Below are 17,994 nucleotides of genomic sequence, written 5' to 3' on the forward strand. Positions count from 1 at the left end.
TATAGCAGGTATTTATGAGAGGGATCATCTGGCCTGTGACATATTGCATGTAGTCTATGGTTCTTAGTATGGAAGGTGAAGAGTTCTTGACTGACCAGTGGTGCCTGGCTTCCCTTATAGCATCTAAATAACAGAGTTCTGGATTGGGGAGTGAGACATTACTGAAACAGTATGGGGCCAAAGAGGTGACAGGAGGGTTGAACAAGGCCCTGATCTTTGGGCATAGTGATATGTTGTTAAATTGAGTGACCTGTCCTTCAAGAGAAATCGGAAGGAGGGTGGGGGTGATTCCTCAGCCTCCTCACCAACAGAGGAAGAGCAGGAGCAGAGGGAAATCAGTGCCTGCAGCGATGAGGGCACTGCCCAAGAAGGGAAGGCTCCTGCCACCCCTGAGAGCCAAGAGCCCCAGTTCACGGGTAGTGCTGCCTCAAAGGAAGGAGACACAGAACAGGAGGCAGGGCCCCGGGCTGCAGAGCCATCCACTCCCTCAGAGAGTGGCCCCACACCTGCCAGTGCTGAGCAGAATGAGTAGCTGGGTAGGGGCAGGTGGGTGATCTCTAAACTGCAAAACTGTGCTGTTCTTGTGAGGTCACTGCCTGCACCTTGTGCCCTGGCTGTCTTCCTGTGCCCATAAAGGAAGTGGCTTGTTGCCCCCTCCCAGACATGCTCCCTTTTCGCCCTCCTGTGGATTCTCCCATTAGCCATTTGGTCTCACTCTTAAGGCCAGTTGAAGATGGTCCCTTACGGTTTCTCAAATTAGGTTAGTGATGTGAAATGCTCCTGTCCCTACCTCCTTCCCGAGCCCCATCCCTGCAGAAGGCAACTGCTGGGTTTCCAATTCTTTTCCAAGTTCATTTTGTTTATCCTGCTCCGCAATCCCCTGAGCCAGAAGTGGAGGCTTACATTCTCAAACCCTGAGTGTCTAGCCTTTTCCCTGTTGGATTCTTAGTTTCTTGTGCTATGCCTAGTGGCACCCAGGCTGGGGAGGACATGGCCCCTGTCTGGGTTTTTATAAATGTCTTACTCAAGCTCAAACCGCCAGCTGGTGAAATCAACCATGTCTCTGACTTGATTAGCAAGTGTTAGGCTTCAAGCAGGAGGGAGGTCTGTAATGTGAAACAACTTCTTGCTGTTCTTTTTTTCCTCTCCCATTGTTGTAAATAACTTTTAATGGCCTAACCCCAGATTTGTACCTTTTTTTTTTTTTTTCCTAACTGCTGAAACCATTCTTCTACCCGGATTGACTGTAACATTTGGAAAACGAATAAATGTTGTCCCTTTTTTAAAAAAATAAGTCATTCTGTTGCTACGTTGCTTTAGCAGAGTAGTTAAGTTTTCCCTGGATCCCATGAACTACCTAGTCTCAGGTTCTAGGCTTCATTAACCATGTCAAGGTTAATTGACACTGTTGGTCTTCGTATGAGGTTGCTATCCCCTTCAGCTCATTCAGTCCTTCCCCTAACTCTTCCATAGGAGTCCCTGACCTCAGCCCAATGGTTGGCTATGAGTATCTATATCTGTCTCAGTATAGGTAGGAAAGGGTGGGGCAAGGGAAGGGGGCAGAATCAGGTATGGGAGAAGACAAGCAAGAAGCCCAGAGGGCTAGGAGAATGAATGGAAATATGCAACTTCAAGGAGTTGGGGGTGAACCTTTCAAAAGTCCCAGATAACTGGGGTGTGAGAGGCTTCCAGGACTCAATGGGTATGACCTTAGCTGAAATGCCCAAATGTAGAAACAAAATGTCTATCCAGTAAACAGACAGGGCTCTCAGTGAAGTAATGGGGTCACCAAGCTAGCTTCAAAATTTTTGACCCATAATTCTTCCTGACTAAAAGAAATACTGAGATAAAAATACAGCAAAGATTACAGGAAAGGCCATCCAATGACACCTTCACCTTGGGATCCATCCCCTTGGTGGACACCAAACCCTGACACTATTACTGATGCCCAGCCTAGCATAGCTGTCCTTTCCAATTTTTAACCCCTTGATCTTTTGTTGTATTTTTGCTTTAGCTAGAACTTCACACTGTATTGAGTAGACAGGGAGTAGGTAGCCTTGCCTTGTCCCTGATTTAAGTGGAATTGCTCTACGTTTCCATTCAATTTGATGTTGGCTATTGGCTTGCTGTTTTTGGCTTTTCTTCTGTTTAAGTATGTGCCTTGTATCTTTGATCTCTCCAAGACTTTTAACCTGATAAGGTGTTAGATTTCACCATCTAATGAGATGATCATATGATTTTTTTATCTGTATTTTTTGTTTGTTTGTTTGTTTATATAGTGGATTACATTGATAGATTTAGAACCATCACTACTTGAAGACTACTTGATCAAGGGTAAATCATTTTGATGTGATGTTTTTAATGTGATGTTAGATTTGATTTGCAAAAATTGTATTGAGTACTGTTGTGTCAATGTTTCTAAAGGAAACTGGTCTGAAGTTGTCTTTCTTTCTTTCTTGAGTCCCCCTCCCTCCACTAGAAGTCCCACCTGGCTACTGGAACTGTCCTTTTCACTCTCTGCATTTGCCCATTTGCCGCTGCTTGAAGTCTCAGCTAGGGTCACCCCTATAAACTAGAGGAAGTCTTCTCAGTCACAGATCTCCAGCTAGCCTCATAAGTGCCCCCCATCAATTTCCATTTTTAATCCCAGCCCCCTGTCCACACCTGAACCCCATTTATCATTTCTATATAGGAGTGCTATTTGATTTTTGTGAGTTAATTTTGTATCCAGCTACTTTGCAGAAAGTGTTTATCAGGTGTAGGAATTCCCTGATAGATGTTTAGGGTCATTTATGTATGCTGTTTTATCACCTTCAAATAATAATACTCTGATTTCTTTCTCTTCCATTTATATAGCCTTTGGTTTTCTTCAGTTGTCATACTGCTCTAGTTCAAACTTCAAATATTATAGTGAATAGAGAGAGTGGACAGCCTTGTCTTATTACTGCTTTTACTGGAAATGCTTTGAATTTCTCTCCATTTAACTGGATGTTGGCTATATCTTGCTGTTAATTCCCTTCATTATGCTTAGATATGTCCCTTGAATTCCTTGTATCCCTTGTATCCCTAATCTCTTCAGGACCTTTATCGTGAAGGAAGGTTGGATTTTGGCAAAGGCGTTTTCTGCATCTATTGAGATGATTAAGTAGTTTTTTTTTTCAGTTTGTATTGTGGATTACATATGTCGATATTTGCATGTTGAAGCATCACCACATCACTAGGAAAAAGCCTCTTTGATTGTGGTGGATGATCTTTCTGATGTGTTCTTGGATTCCATTGCAAGTATTTTATTGAGTAGTTTTGCATCTATGTTCATAAGAGAAATTGTTCATAAAGGCAGTTCCTTTTCTTTGTTGGGTCTTTATGAGGTTTTGGTATTAACTATACTATGGCTTCATAAAATGAATTGGATAATGTTCCTTCACAGTCTATTCCATGCAATAATTTGAGGAGCAGTGGCATTAACTCTTTATTGACTGTCTGCTAGAATATTGCACTAAAACCTTCTGACCCTGAACATGTTGGTGACTTTTATTGACTGTTCTAATTTACGAGGGGGATATAGCCTTCTTTAAATTACGTATTTTATCTTGATTTAAGTTTGGTAAGTGGTACATATCAAGGAAATTATCCATTTCTTTTACATTTTCCAATTTGGTGGAGTACAGGTTTTTAAAGTATAGCCTTATGTTTTCTGGACTTCCTTGGTTTCTGTTGTTATGTACCCTTTTTTGTTTCTGCTTTTGTCGATTTGCATTTTCTCACTCTACCTTTGAGTTAATTTGGATCAGGATTTGTTGATCTTATTGATTTTCTCAAAGAACCAATTCTTTGCTTCATTAATTATTTGTAAAATTTTCTTTGTTTCTATTTTATTGGTTTTGGCACTCAGTTTTTTGCCATCTACTGATTTGGGGTGTTGTTTCTTCTTTTTCTTAAGCTTCCAGGTATGCTACTAAGTTCTTTCTATAAGATATTTTCTATTTTTTAAATGTTGACCCTTAGCACTATGCACTTGCCTCTTAAAACAGCTTTTATTGTTTCCCATAAGTTCAAGTTCAATGTGTATTAGTTTTCAGTCAATTTTAGAAAATCTTAATTTCTTTCTTAATTTCTGTCTCTACCTATTTTTGGTTCAGTGGAGAGTTCTTCAGTTTTTATAAGTTTTTAAAATTTATGTGTTTATTTCTTGTTGTCAATATCTGTTTTTAATCCATGGTGATCTCGTAGGAATTATTTCAATTTTTTTGTATCTCTTGAGACTTGCTTCATGTTTGAGTATATAGTGAATTTTGGAGAAAGTTTTATGAAGTGCAGAAAGGAATGCATATTCATTTTTGTTTGGTGAAATGTTTTATTAATATCTGTTAGTTCTATTTGGTTTATAATGTTTGTTAGTTCCAGCATTTCTCTATTTAGTTTTGTCTGGATGACCTATCTGTTGGTGAGAGTGTCTATAGAAGTCCCCACTCTCAGGAGGATCAATATTTGTGAGGGTCAATATGTGATTTAAGCGGTAGTGGTGTTTGTTTTACAAACTTGGGTTCCCTTGTGTTGGGGCAAAGTTGCTAAGAATTGAAATGTCATATTGGTAATGTTTTTCTTTGCTGAGTACATTGGAATAATCAAGGCCTGATAGCGTAGGAATTGTTGGATCTAGTGGAATCATACTGTCCTGGATGTTAGAAGAATGTAGTGGTTGTGTGTTTCCTGACAGAAAATTTTCTGTGGACATGGTGGTTGTGGCCATTGAGGTTCCAAATAAAATGTGTTTCTAGAAATTGGTAGCTGACACTTAGAAAAGGCTAGGCTTCTGAAGTGGTTCACAGAAACAAGGAAATCAGAGTGTTCCAATCAGATCTATTTACTTCAGTTGGGAGTAGAGAGTGAAGAAAGCTCACCAAAGAAAATCAGAGATAGACTTGAGAATGAGACTGGGAATTGGATCTGGAAGAAGAGAAGGAGATGGGAAAAATCTACAGTCAGCCTACTTGCTTCTCTGGCAGAAGTAGCCTGTCGATTAGCAGTAGGTGTCTGTCAGAATTGTGAACTAGGATAAAGAAATGAGTGAGGGCGGGGAGAGGTTAAGAAAGAAAGATCTGTGGGATCCACAGTAGATGTGGGGAGCTTAAAGGTGGGGAAGAAGGCTGTAGCATGTGTTCTGTTTTGAAGCTAGGGAAGGGATTACATGATTGGGTTTGGAGGAGAGAAAGAAGTGGTGAAGGTCTTCAGTTAAATTACTTATTTTCGCTGGCGTGCCCAGCTTGTGTGTTCCAAGGAATACCTTCTAGTGTTGGAGGCTGAGATAATGGGAAGAGTTGGGAGAAGGAAGGTTGGAGGAGACATTTCTGATCCATTGGGAATAGATCCACTGAGGTCAGAGAAGGATTGCAGGGATTGAATATGGAGGAACAGAAGACAGGTGAAGATCTTCAGTCAGCCTACCTGCTCCCCTTGCAAGAGTGGTCTTTGAGTTAACAGGGAGTGCCATCTGGCATCCAGTGCTGGGATAAAGTAGTGAGTCAAGTTGGGGAACAAAGACTAGGAAAAGACCTGTGAGATTCACAGGAGATGGGGTGTTGGGCAGCAGTAGGATGCTGAAGCATATGTGTAGTTGTAAAGCTGGTGCTGAAACATGGAGATTGGGTCTGGAGGAATAGAGGAGAGGTGAAAATCTGAAGTCAGCCCTCCTGCTTCCCTGGCAGCGGTGACCTGTAGGTTCACTTGTTGGATTTGGGGGCTGGGATAAAGTAACAAGATGAGGGAAGAGATTAGGAGGGGAGATCTTTGGGATCTACTAGAGACAGGGTGAAGAAAGTCTGCCACAGGTTTTCTGCTGAAGAGCTGTGAATATATTGGGGGATTGGATCTGGGGAACAGAGGGAGAAGTGGGGATCTGTAGTCAGACTACCTGGTTCTCTAGCAGAAGTGGCCTGTGTGTTAATAGTGGGTGCCTTCTGGATTTGCAGAATGGATAAATTGGGAGAGGGAAGTTAGGAGGGGAAAGACTGTGGGATTAACATGAGATGTGGGCAGAGAGAGAAAGAAAGGCTATATACAGCAGGTGTTCTGTTTCAGAGCTAAAGATGAAACTGGGGGATTGGATTTGGAAAAGTGAATAGTGAAGATCTTCAGTTAGTTTAACTGTTTCCCTGGCCTGCTCAGCTGGCTTGTTCCTCAGAATGCTTAATGTTATTGAAGACTGGGATACTGGGATGAGTTCTGGAAAGAAAAGTTCAAGGAAAAGATCTTTCTGACCCATGTGAATGGGTCAGACAGGGAAGAAAACCTTAACAGGTACTCTGCTCCAGATCTACGGATGAGACTAAGAAATTGCATCTAGAGAAAAAGGAGAGATTAGGATCTGCAGTCAGATCTGCTTCCCTGACAGGTATGTCTTCCTCATTGCTTTAATTTTTTCTTTTATTTCTTGAGATTATGATGTAATTTATCATATTCCATTCCCTCTCTACCCTCAAACATTCCCTTGATCTTCTACAAATCCGTAGCCTCTTTTTCATTATTGTTATATATTATATATTTTATGTTATATGCTTTATGTTTTATGTATTATGTTATATGTTATGTTTATGTGTTATGTGTTATATGGTGTATGGCATAGGATATATTATGCTATGTTATGTATTATGTTATACATTATACATATTATATATAATATGTATTAATGTTATATTGTATATACAGTATACACATATATTTCTAAATAAACAACTATAATGTGCTCTTTATGTGTTATGTTACTTGTAATATATTGTTACTTGTAATATAGCTTTCAGAGCTGACCATACAATATTGGACAATCAGGTGATGTATTCTTCCTTGTGGAAGACTCTTTCTCTCACTCTCAGCATTTCTTAGCTCTACATTATTACTGTGGTATTGATAAATCTTTCAACAGCATTTAGATTCAAAGAGGTTCATGCTCTCAGAAGAGTTAAGAGTTTTCAAATATTTTGAATGCTTTGAGAAATATGAAAATTCTGGTAAAGTGAGGAGTAGGTGGCAGAATATTATTTTCTTCTTTAGCTTCAACTAAGTTATAGCCCTGTATATAATTGGCTTAATCCTTTCAGAAATATTAATTCCATAACAAGAACCTGAGAAAGAGTGAGTTCTATGTATTGTCCACTGAAAGTCGAAGTTTTCCTCCCTCGTTTCCTGACCCTCCCTTCACTTGTATGCTGAGATCATATTGTGGCCGGCAAAGCAGAATGCAGTAAAACAGGAAATTACACAGTAAATGAAGAAAAGTCACATTTCCAAACATTCCTCTTAGAAAAGTTCTGTCCTGTGATTTGTCAATTATTTGCTTGATTATATATATATTGCTGCACAAAAGGTTTAAACTCTGGTGACTTCTTAGCTTTTTTCTTTTTGTTTCCCATAACTTCCAGATATCACAGTCTAATCTAGCATCAAAGCCCTTAGTTTTACTGCCTTATCATCTAAATTGAAATCTTGAATCAATTTTACGATGATTATCACATATTATGTGAGATAAAGGACTGAATTCTTTGTTTTGCCTTTTAGATTTCTGTTTTACTCAATTCCATCAGTTAAAATCTGTCTAAGTCTCAATGTAAAGTTTTGACATCTTGCCAAAAATCAGTGGCCGACATGCAGTGATAATCATTTCTGGGTTCTTAAACATACTATATGTTTGTCTTTATTTCAAAGATATTCTTCTAAATGTGACATAGTATTCAATTCTACATAAGCATAAACATTTACATAGTAATAGGGTATCATCTAATCTTTTGATAATATTTAAATCAGAAAAAAATAATATTCAGTAATATATGTTTAACATACACATAAAATGTATATAGTACATTCTGTGTCTTCAAAAATTGATTAGTTTTTATAGAATAAACATTCAAACTATAACATAGAGGTTTAAAAACTATATTTTAAAACTATACTCATCCTCCTATACAACAGCACATTAGACTTCCTTTCCTACACCAACTATTCCTTGGTGTGCATTATTAGTCCTTCACTGTCTCCCTCCCCCATACTCTCTCAGCTTCTATAATGGCCATTATACTCTTAATTTCTTCCAAAGCATCATTTTTACAAATTTTACAAATTTGTGAATGGCTGCTGCCTTATAATGCTTACCATTTTTGTTTTGACATGTAGTTCTAGTAATATAATTATTCCTAGGTTCATTTATGTGGTAGCAAATGGCAAACAAAGCCATTTTAGATGAATAGCTTTCTTTTGGATGCATATCCAATGCTTTCTTTACTTATTTCTCAGTTAATGGATGATGGATACCTAGATTCTTTTGTCAGACATCAGAATGGTGACACCTTCTTGCTTGTTACCCATTTTCTTAGAATATATTTAGCCATTCCTTCACTCTAAGGTGGCACTTATCTGTGATGGTGAAGATTGTGTCCTGGAATCAATCCTGTGTTCTGATACAATCTCCTATTCTGTTTTCAGTGACAAACATGAAAAAACTGATCAAGCAGGATATCTCAAGCACACAGAGAGAGTCCTTGGAATTGATAACCATCTCCCCTGTGGGTGGAAAGAGCTGAGTTCTCAGAATGAAGTTAGAGTTTGTAGAGTCCTTGGAATTGATAACCATCTCCCCTGTGGGTGGAAAGAGCTGAGTTCTCAGAATGAAGTTAGAGTTTGTAGAGTCCTTGGAATTGATAACCATCTCTCCTTCAGGTGGGAAGAGTTGAGTTCCCAGAATGAAGTGGGAGCTCCCCTAAAACCATGGCTCCAGATTATTACTGGCTTTGCCAAGCCTCTTTCTTGCTTTAGACAAGGAGTTACTTTCCTTCTCCATGCAACAGGTGCTCATGGAGGCCCTTGGATGAGCCTGGCTGTCGGACTGTGAAAGGCAGCCTGTTTTCTGGTCGAGCTAAGTTTAAACCCCGGAAATCCAGCAGATAACTCTACAAGGGATGAAAGGCCTGTTTGCCATGCTCCCAAACACTAGGCTCCCGACACAAGGCCCCAGCTCCATAATTCTGTGGCCATCAGTCACACAGGGCAACGCCTCAAGCTCCTTGTATTCTGTCTGGACTTCACCCCCACAGTTACCTGGCAACAACCAGGTAGGCCCAGCCCACTATAAAAGGAGCTGCTTGCCCCCTCCTCCCTCTCTCTCTCTCTTACTCTCTTACTTACTCCTTTTTCCCACTTGCTTCTCTCTTGCCCTCTTTCTCCCCATCTTTCCACATTCCCTTCCCCCTTCTCTCCACGTGGCCATGGCCAGCCTCTATTTCTCTGCTCTCTCTCTCTCCCTGACTTTCTCTACCTCTACCCCATGACAATAAATGCCCTAAAATCATGGACTGTCTCTTCTCATTGAGATCCACAGTGCTGGAGCAATGGAGCAGCTAAAAAGCCTCCAGTGTAACCTCCTGAGCAAGGCCTCTCTGCATTCTCAGATATGGCTTCCACTAAACCAAACCACCTCGAGAACCATCCGCAGTCCTCCTCCTGAACATCCAGCGGCATCTGTGGTGTCTGAGAATCTGAGAACCTACCAGTCTCAGCCTCTATGCGGGCCTGGACCCCCAAGTCCACGCAGACCTCAGACTGCGCTTCCCCACCTCCAGAGCAGGATCCTGCAGCTTCTCACAGCCAGACACGTGGCCCGAGGCAGCATCGTGGGGTACTTGCAGTCAAACTTCCCAAGCAGCCCTAGCTCTGTGGCAGACTGGACACAGGACACCATTCTAATCCACACGTGGCTCCCAACATCTTCAGTGGAAGAATAACATCTAATACCCCCTGTAGGAGTGGCTTGGTGACCATAGATTCCTTCAGTCTATTTTATCATTAAATATTTTTTTCCTCCCTCAATCTAGATGAGAGATTTTGCAAGGTATATTGCTCTAGGTTTAAAGCTGTGATCCTTCAGAACTTGAAATACATATCCAAGCCCTGATTGCCTTTAAAGTTTTTCTTAAATAATTGCCTGTTGTCTTTATTGTCCTGATTTTATATGCTACTTGGTGTTTTACTCTTGCACCTTTTTTTTTCCATTTTTTTATTAGGTATTTAGCTCATTTACATTTCCAATGCTATACAAAAAGTCCCCCATACCCACCCACCCCCACTCCCCTACCCGCCCACTCCCCCTTTTTGGCCCTGGCGTTCCCCTGTACTGGGGCATATAAAGGTTGCATGTCCAATGGGCCTCTCTTTCCAGTGATGGCTGACTAGGCCACCTTTTGACACATATGCAGCTAGAGTCAAGAGCTCCGGGGTACTGGTTAGTTCATAATGTTGTTCCACCTATAGGGTTGCAGATCCCTTTAGCTCCTTGGGTACTTTCTCTAGCTCCTCCATTGGGAGCCCTGTGATCCATCCATTAGCTGACTGTGAGCATCCACTTCTGTGTTTGCTAGGCCCCGGCATAGTCTCACAAGAGACAGCTACATCTGGGTCCTTTCGATAAAATCTTGCTAGTGTATGCAATGGTGTCAGCTTTTGGATGCTGATTATGGGGTGGATCCCTGGATATGGCAGTCTCTACATGGTCCATCCTTTCATCTCAGCTCCAAACTTTGTAACTCCTTCCAGGGGTGTTTTGTTCCCACTTCTAAGGAGGGGCAAAGTGTCCACACTTCAGTCTTCATTTTTCTTGAGTTTCATGTGTTTAGGAAATTGTATCTTATATCTTGGGTATCCTAGGTTTTGGGCTAATATCCACTTATCAGTGAGTGCATATTGTGTGAGTTCCTTTGTGAATGTGTTACCTCACTCAGGATGATGCCCTCCAGGTCCATCCATTTGGCTAGGAATTTCATAAATTCATTCTTTTTAATAGCTGAGTAGTACTCCATTGTGTAGATGTACCACATTTTCTGTATCCATTCCTCTGCTGAGGGGCATCTGGGTTCTTTCCAGCTTCTGGCTATTATAAATAAGGCTGCTATGAACATAGTGGAGCATGTGTCCTTCTTACCAGTTTGGGCATCTTCTGGATATATGCCCAGGAGAGGTATTGCTGGATCCTCCGGTAGTACTATGTCCAATTTTCTGAGGAACCGCCAGACGGATTTCCAGAGTGGTTGTACAAGCCTGCAATCCCACAACAATGGAGGAGTGTTCCTCTTTCTCCACATCCTTGCCAGCATCTGCTGTCACCTGAATTTTTGATCTTAGCCATTCTGACTGGTGTGAGGTGGAATCTCAGGGTTGTTTTGATTTGCATTTCCCTGATGATTAAGGATGTTGAACATTTTTTCAGGTGCTTCTCTGCCATTCGGTATTCCTCAGGTGAGAATTCTTTGTTCAGTTCTGAGCCCCATTTTTAAATGGGGTTATTTGATTTTCTGAAGTCCACCTTCTTGAGTTCTTTATATATGTTGGATATTAGTCCCCTATCTGATTTAGGATAGGTAAAGATCCTTTCCCAATCTGTTGGTGGTCTTTTTGTCTTATTGACGGTGTCTTTTGCCTTGCAGAAACTTTGGAGTTTCATTAGGTCCCATTTGTCAATTCTCGATCTTACAGCACAAGCCATTGCTGTTCTGTTCAGGAATTTTTCCCCTGTGCCCATATCTTCAAGGCTTTTCCCCACTTTCTCCTCTATAAGTTTCAGTGTCTCTGGTTTTATGTGAAGTTCTTTGATCCATTTAGATTTGACCTTAGTACAAGGAGATAAGTATGGATCGATTCGCATTCTTCTACATGATAACAACCAGTTGTGCCAGCACCAATTGTTGAAAATGCTGTCTTTCTTCCACTGGATGGTTTTAGCTCCCTTGTCGAAGATCAAGTGACCATAGGTGTGTGGGTTCATTTCTGGGTCTTCAATTCTATTCCATTGGTCTACTTGTCTGTCTCTATACCAGTACCATGCAGTTTTTACCACAATTGCTCTGTAGTAAAGCTTTAGGTCAGGCATGGTGATTCCACCAGAGGTTCTTTTATCCTTGAGAAGAGTTTTTGCTATCCTAGGTTTTTTGTTATTCCAGATGAATTTGCAAATTGCTCCTTCTAATTCGTTGAAGAATTGAGTTGGAATTTTGATGGGGATTGCATTGAATCTGTAGATTGCTTTTGGCAAGATAGCCATTTTTACAATGTTGATCCTGCCAATCCATGAGCATGGGAGATCTTTCCATCTTCTGAGATCTTCTTTAATTTCTTTCTTCAGAGACTTGAAGTTTTTATCATACAGATCTTTCACTTCCTTAGTTAGAGTCACGCCGAGATATTTTATATTATTTGTGACTATTGAGAAGGGTGTTGTTTCCCTAATTTCTTTCTCAGCCTGTTTATTCTTTGTGTAGAGAAAGGCCATTGACTTGTTTGAGTTAATTTTATATCCAGCTACTTCACCGAAGCTGTTTATCAGGTTTAGGAGTTCTCTGGTGGAATTTTTAGGGTCACTTATATATACTATCATATCATCTGCAACAAGTGATATTTTGACTTCCTCCTTTCCAATTTGAACCCCCTTGATCTCCTTTTGTTGTCGAATTGCTCTGGGTAATACTTCAAGTACTATGTTGAAAAGGTAGGGAGAAAGTGGGCAGCCTTGTCTAGTCCCTGATTTTAGTGGGATTGCTTCCAGCTTCTCTCCATTTACTTTGATGTTGGCTCCTGGTTTGCTGTAGATTGCTTTTATCATGTTTAGGTATGGGCCTTGAATTCCTGATCTTTCCAGAACTTTTATCATGAATGGGTGTTGGATCTTGTCAAATGCTTTTTCTGCATCTAACGAGATGATCATGTGGTTTTTGTCTTTGAGTTTGTTTATATAATGGATTACATTGATGGATTTTCGTATATTAAACCATCCCTGCATCCCTGGAATAAAACCTACTTGGTCAGGATGGATGATTGCTTTAATGTGTTCTTGGATTCGGTTAGCGAGAATTTTATTGAGGATTTTTGCATCAATATTCATAAGAGAAATTGGTCTGAAGTTCTCTATCTTTGTTGGATCTTTCTGTGGTTTAGGTATCAGAGTAATAGTGGCTTCATAAAATGAGTTGGGTAGAGTACCTTCTACTTCTATCTTGTGAAAAAGTTTGTGCAGAACTGGAATTAGATCTTCTTTGAAGGTCTTATAGAACTCTGGAAACAGAAACTAAACAAGGACACACTGAAACTAACAGAAATGATGAAACAAATGGATCTGACAGATATCTACAGAACATTTTATCCTAAAACAAAAGGATATACCTTCTTCTCAGCACCTCATGGTACCTTCTCCAAAATTGACCACATAATAGGTCACAAAACAGGCCTCAACAGATTCAAAAATATTGAAATTGTCCCATGTATCCTATCAGATCACCATGAACTAAGGCTGATCTTCAATAACAACAAAAAAAAAAATAACAGAAAGCCAACACTCACGTGGAAACTGAACAACACTCTTCTCAATGATACCTTGGTCAAGGAAGGAATAAAGAAAGAAATTAAAGACTTTTTAGAGTTTAATGAAAATGAAGCCACAACGTACCCAAACCTTTGGGACACAATGAAAGCATTTCTAAGAGGGAAACTCATAGCTCTGAGTGCCTCCAAGAAGAAACGGGAGAGAGCACATACTAGCAGCTTGACAACACATCTAAAAGCTCTAGAAAAAAAGGAAGCAAATTCACCCAAGAGGAGTAGACGGCAGGAAATAATCAAACTCAGGGGTGAAATCAACCAAGTGGAAACAAGAAGAACTATTCAAAGAATTAACCAAAGGAGGAGTTGGTTCTTTGAGAAACTCTTGCACCTTTTAAAACAATTTCTTTTTCTGTATATTTAATTTTTCAACTCTGATTTACCATGAAGCATTTGTTCGTGATCTTGCCTAGTTTATGTTCCATTAGATTTGATCCTGCTTAGGACTCTTTATTGATTTGGGAAATATTCTATTATGATTATATTGAAATTTTTTTCTAAGTTTTTGTTATGCAGTTTCCTACTTGTATGTACTTTATAAAAAATATCTCATAGATCTTACATAATTCATTCATATTTTCTTTACAAATCTCTCATTTTCTTTAATTAAATGAGTAATTCATGTACCTTGTTGTCCTTGCGATGTTCCATTCTATTTGTGAAGTCTTCCACTGAGCTTTTTATTTGATTAAATTATTTTTAATTTTCCAACTAAAACTTCATAAACATCTTTCTCATTTGGGGATCATTATTTTGGGATTGCTAATTTTGGAGGTGACAGGTCATCTTGGATATTCATGTTACCTGTGTTTTGTACTGGGACTTGTAAAATTAGAAATTCAGTCTTTGGCTTAAATTTCTCAGTATTTTAAGAAAGTCTTCTTTAATAATATGTCCCCATTGTAAAGGCAATATCCACATCATTGAATAGAGAGGTCCATCTGGCCCCTGCATGTAGCCTTCACTCCTAAGTTCTAGTTTCTTTAGAGCAAAACGGTACTCTACGGGCTACTGGAAAGAGAAACTTGTACACCAATCGGGCCACAAAACCCATAACCTACAATCTGTCCTGCCTGAAAGACATGCTAGGTAGGGCACTGGTGGCACCGAAGTTGTGGAAATGGCCAACCAATGCCTGGTTTAACTGGTGGTCCATGCCACAAGAGGAAGCCCATGCTCTACCCTGCTTGGATGGCCACAAACCAGAAACTGAGTGCCTAGAGTTCTAGGGTACAACCAAACACTACTGTCCCTCCTAAAAATTCAATGAAATGATTCTTAATGATATTCTGATATTTCTGAGTATTTGAACAGTGTCTCTTCAAGTACACTTTTGGTCAGGAGATGTCTAAATACAAATTATATATTAGGACAAAATGACTGACTCGGAGAAAACCTCATTCTCTAAATATATGGCATGTTTACCTCAAAATTACTTTCAAGAAAAAAACAAAAAGCAAAAAGGTCTTATGTAGAAAATATAAGATTATCAGTTAAACTGAGAAAACACTCACTGACATTTGTTCAAAACACATGAGAACTAAAGTGTGTGAAAATTTAGTTTAGGGGAATTCAAAAATAACAATAGTAATTTATAAAATAAAATCACTCAGTAGAGATCTCTATTTCTGAAAACAAAGATGACATTTATACAAACCGGGCGTAGTGATGGAATCTAAGTCTCTATGTTTTCTTTTAGATGACACTTCCTCCATTATCTGCAAGAATCAGGGGAGAAAAGAGTTTAAATAAAAATAATTTTAAAAAATAAGAAGGATTTTTTCGTTCTTTTTTTTCTTTCCAAGACACAAGAATAACTGAAATCATTACATCTAAAACTTGTTCCAGTTTCAAGCAACAGAACCCCTTGTGTTTTATCTTTGTATGTAGAAGTATGGTGTGCATGGTAAGTGCATGAACATGTGTGTGAGTGTGGGTATACACATGCCTCAGCATGGAGATCAGAGGAAGAGGACAACCTCAGGAGCCAGTCCTTGCTCCTTAACTTCCATCTTGTTTCAAACACTGGTCTTGATGTTCACTGCTGAGCATGCCAGTTTAGCTTATCCAAAAGGATCCGGGGTTCTCCCATCTCTATCTCCTAGCTCACTATGGAGAGACTGGGATTACAAACACATGCTAACACACATGCTTTTAATATGGATTCTAGTGATCTTAAGACAGATCCTTATACCTACATATCAAGCACTAGAGTGAGAATTTTGTTTGCTTAAAAACCCCAGTTATGTTATGTGAGTTGTTCGATGTTTTAGTCCCAGGTGTGAGATGTGGGGTTTCTTCAGTTTATCCATAGCTGTTGACTATGACTGTCTTATGCCCTAAAAGGGCATAACTTTTGGCAGCTGCATATAGTTTAATTCTAGGGACTGTGGAGAAGGAATAAATGCCATAACTCTGAAAGGGTCACTAGGTGCTCTGAAGAAGATTAAGAAGAAGACAAGGAGGAGGAGCAAGAGGAAGAAGAAAGATGAAGAAGAGAAGAGGAAGAAAAGAAAGAAGAGGAAGGAGGAGAAGGAGGAGAAAGAAAAAAGAGGAGGGGAGGAGGAGAATAGGGAGAGGAAGAGAAAAAGAAGAGGAGGAAGAGGAAGAAGGAAGAGGAAGAGAAAAGGGAGAAGACAAAGGAGGAGAAGGAAGAAATGAAAATGAAGAACAGGAAAAGCAGAAAAGAAGAGGAAAGGAGGACAAAGAGGTGGAGGAGGAGAAAGCGGCTGCTGCTTCTGCTACTCCACCTGCTGCTGCCTCTGCTGCTCCTCAGCTGCTCCTGGTTGCTGTTGTTGCAGTTTGACAAGAAGAACTTAGGAGACAAATATTGGACTGGCCCCAAGAAACATGACGTCTCTAATCAACAGAAAGTAGCCTATAGAGGTCTACGCCCCTTGGCCCCTCTAACCTTCTTTCTCTCCTACCTAGTGTTAAGGGATTGGAAGGGATTAGGGTGGAGTAAAGGTTGGAAAGGAGGTAGAGGTATAAAAACCCAATAAAATAATTTAAAAGTAAGCCAGTAAAAAGGCTTCTTTTATTCACAAAGCCATCTCCTCAGCCCATAAAGCCTCTTCCTAGTCAGATATGCATTGAAATAGTCAGATGTCTTACACTACATGCTCACAGTAATGCATACAGGACATTAAAAATGATGGTTGTTTCTGAATTTTTGACTCTCAAAAACCTAAATTGAAAATTAAAAAGAAAAATAAGCCTTTCAACTTCCCATACTTGGCAAGCCCATTTTTGCTTTGTAATTATTGTGTTTAGTCATGACAGTACAGTGAGAACATCGTAGTAACAAGAGCAGTAAGCAATTAGATGTAGAATAATTAACCACTGTTGTAAACTGTGTGCCAAGGTACAAACCAAACCTTAGCACTCATTATGACCCTCACCTGTTATATAACTATTGGTATCTATCAGTGCAGTCAAATCAAGTCTGAGAGCAGAAGAAACAGTCTTTCCCAGGGAAGAGAATACTAAATGGTTATGCTATACCAAATGTTAAGTCCCAAAAATGTGTATGCACGTAACATTATATAGACTCAGGAAGGGTTATTTATGTATTTAGAAATATATATGTTTGTATTAATATATGTATATAGCGACAATTAATTTTGAAACACCATGAATTTGAAAGAGAGCAGGGACGGAGGTAAGGCTTGGATGAAGGAAAGGGTGGTATTAATTATATCTGAAACCCACACATGGCCTTCAGAAGCAGCATGGGCCTGGACATCACCATGGCCTCAGGTGGCAGAGCAGGCTATTCACACAGGCTGTGTCTCACTACTCTCATGTCTCCAGTTGTGCCTCTCTTCATATCACACAAAAAACTCCACTTCTCTTCTCTCTCATCTCTCTCCATATACTTGCTTATCATAGGGACACTGAATGGGCCTCTGGCAGTCTTCTGCTGGCCTACACCTACAGGTGGACTCTCAAATTTTTTTTAAATAAAAAGCTATATCTTTAATTATGGGAATAAATGGAATTTCCCAAGAAGAAAATGGCAGCTTAACTCTATGTCAACTGCATTTACTCAATACAGCAAACTCAGTGTCCTTCTGTCTCCTCTGTTACTTCCTTGATCATTATTACAGTTCTCCAATATGCTCTCATAAAGGCAAATATGGAATTTTGATAACTCCTGAGTTCCCTTTGCCTGAACTCCAGAACATTTCCACCATTGTCCATATCTGTGGAGATCTGAATATTTTCCTTTTTAATCCTGGTACCCTGCTCATTTACTTAGACATTACACTATATACCAGCATCTCAGTTCAAATGCCCTGGACCCAAGAAAAGAACTCGAACATTTTCCTCCATGTACAGCACCTTCAAATTTGCTACCCCCCTGCCCACAATCTACACTGGCAAATTCTCCTTTTAATAGAACCTTGAGGATATGTTGAGAATTTGATAGCAAAATTTTAAAAACTTCAAGTGCAATTGCATCAGGAAAAGTGTTATCTCATAAGTAAAGCTCTTTATAATATAAAGAGATTATATAAATTTTTAAAATTCCCATAATCTTATATGACAAACTCTTAGGTCTTTTGTGCTTAAAACTGTGTACTT

The 17,994-nt window shown here is 39.6% G+C and overlaps 1 long non-coding RNA gene and 1 pseudogene across 2 annotated transcripts; both read left to right on the plus strand.

Moving 5' to 3' along the window:
• Window positions 1-238: 238 nt before the first annotated feature.
• Window positions 239-1,281, plus strand: Marcksl1-ps4 (MARCKS-like 1, pseudogene 4; annotated as a pseudogene). Its single transcript, NR_028405.1, has one exon. The product of NR_028405.1 is annotated as an MARCKS-like 1, pseudogene 4 (transcript).
• A 2,387-nt stretch (window positions 1,282-3,668) lies between these two features.
• Window positions 3,669-9,965, plus strand: Gm40656. The gene is made up of 2 exons (XR_873103.3): window positions 3,669-9,098; window positions 9,357-9,965. It is a non-coding gene; the product is annotated as a predicted gene, 40656 (long non-coding RNA).
• Window positions 9,966-17,994: the final 8,029 nt, after the last annotated feature.

Source organism: Mus musculus, chromosome 13 (assembly GCF_000001635.26).
Source record: "Mus musculus strain C57BL/6J chromosome 13, GRCm38.p6 C57BL/6J".
NCBI lineage: Eukaryota > Metazoa > Chordata > Mammalia > Rodentia > Muridae > Mus > Mus musculus.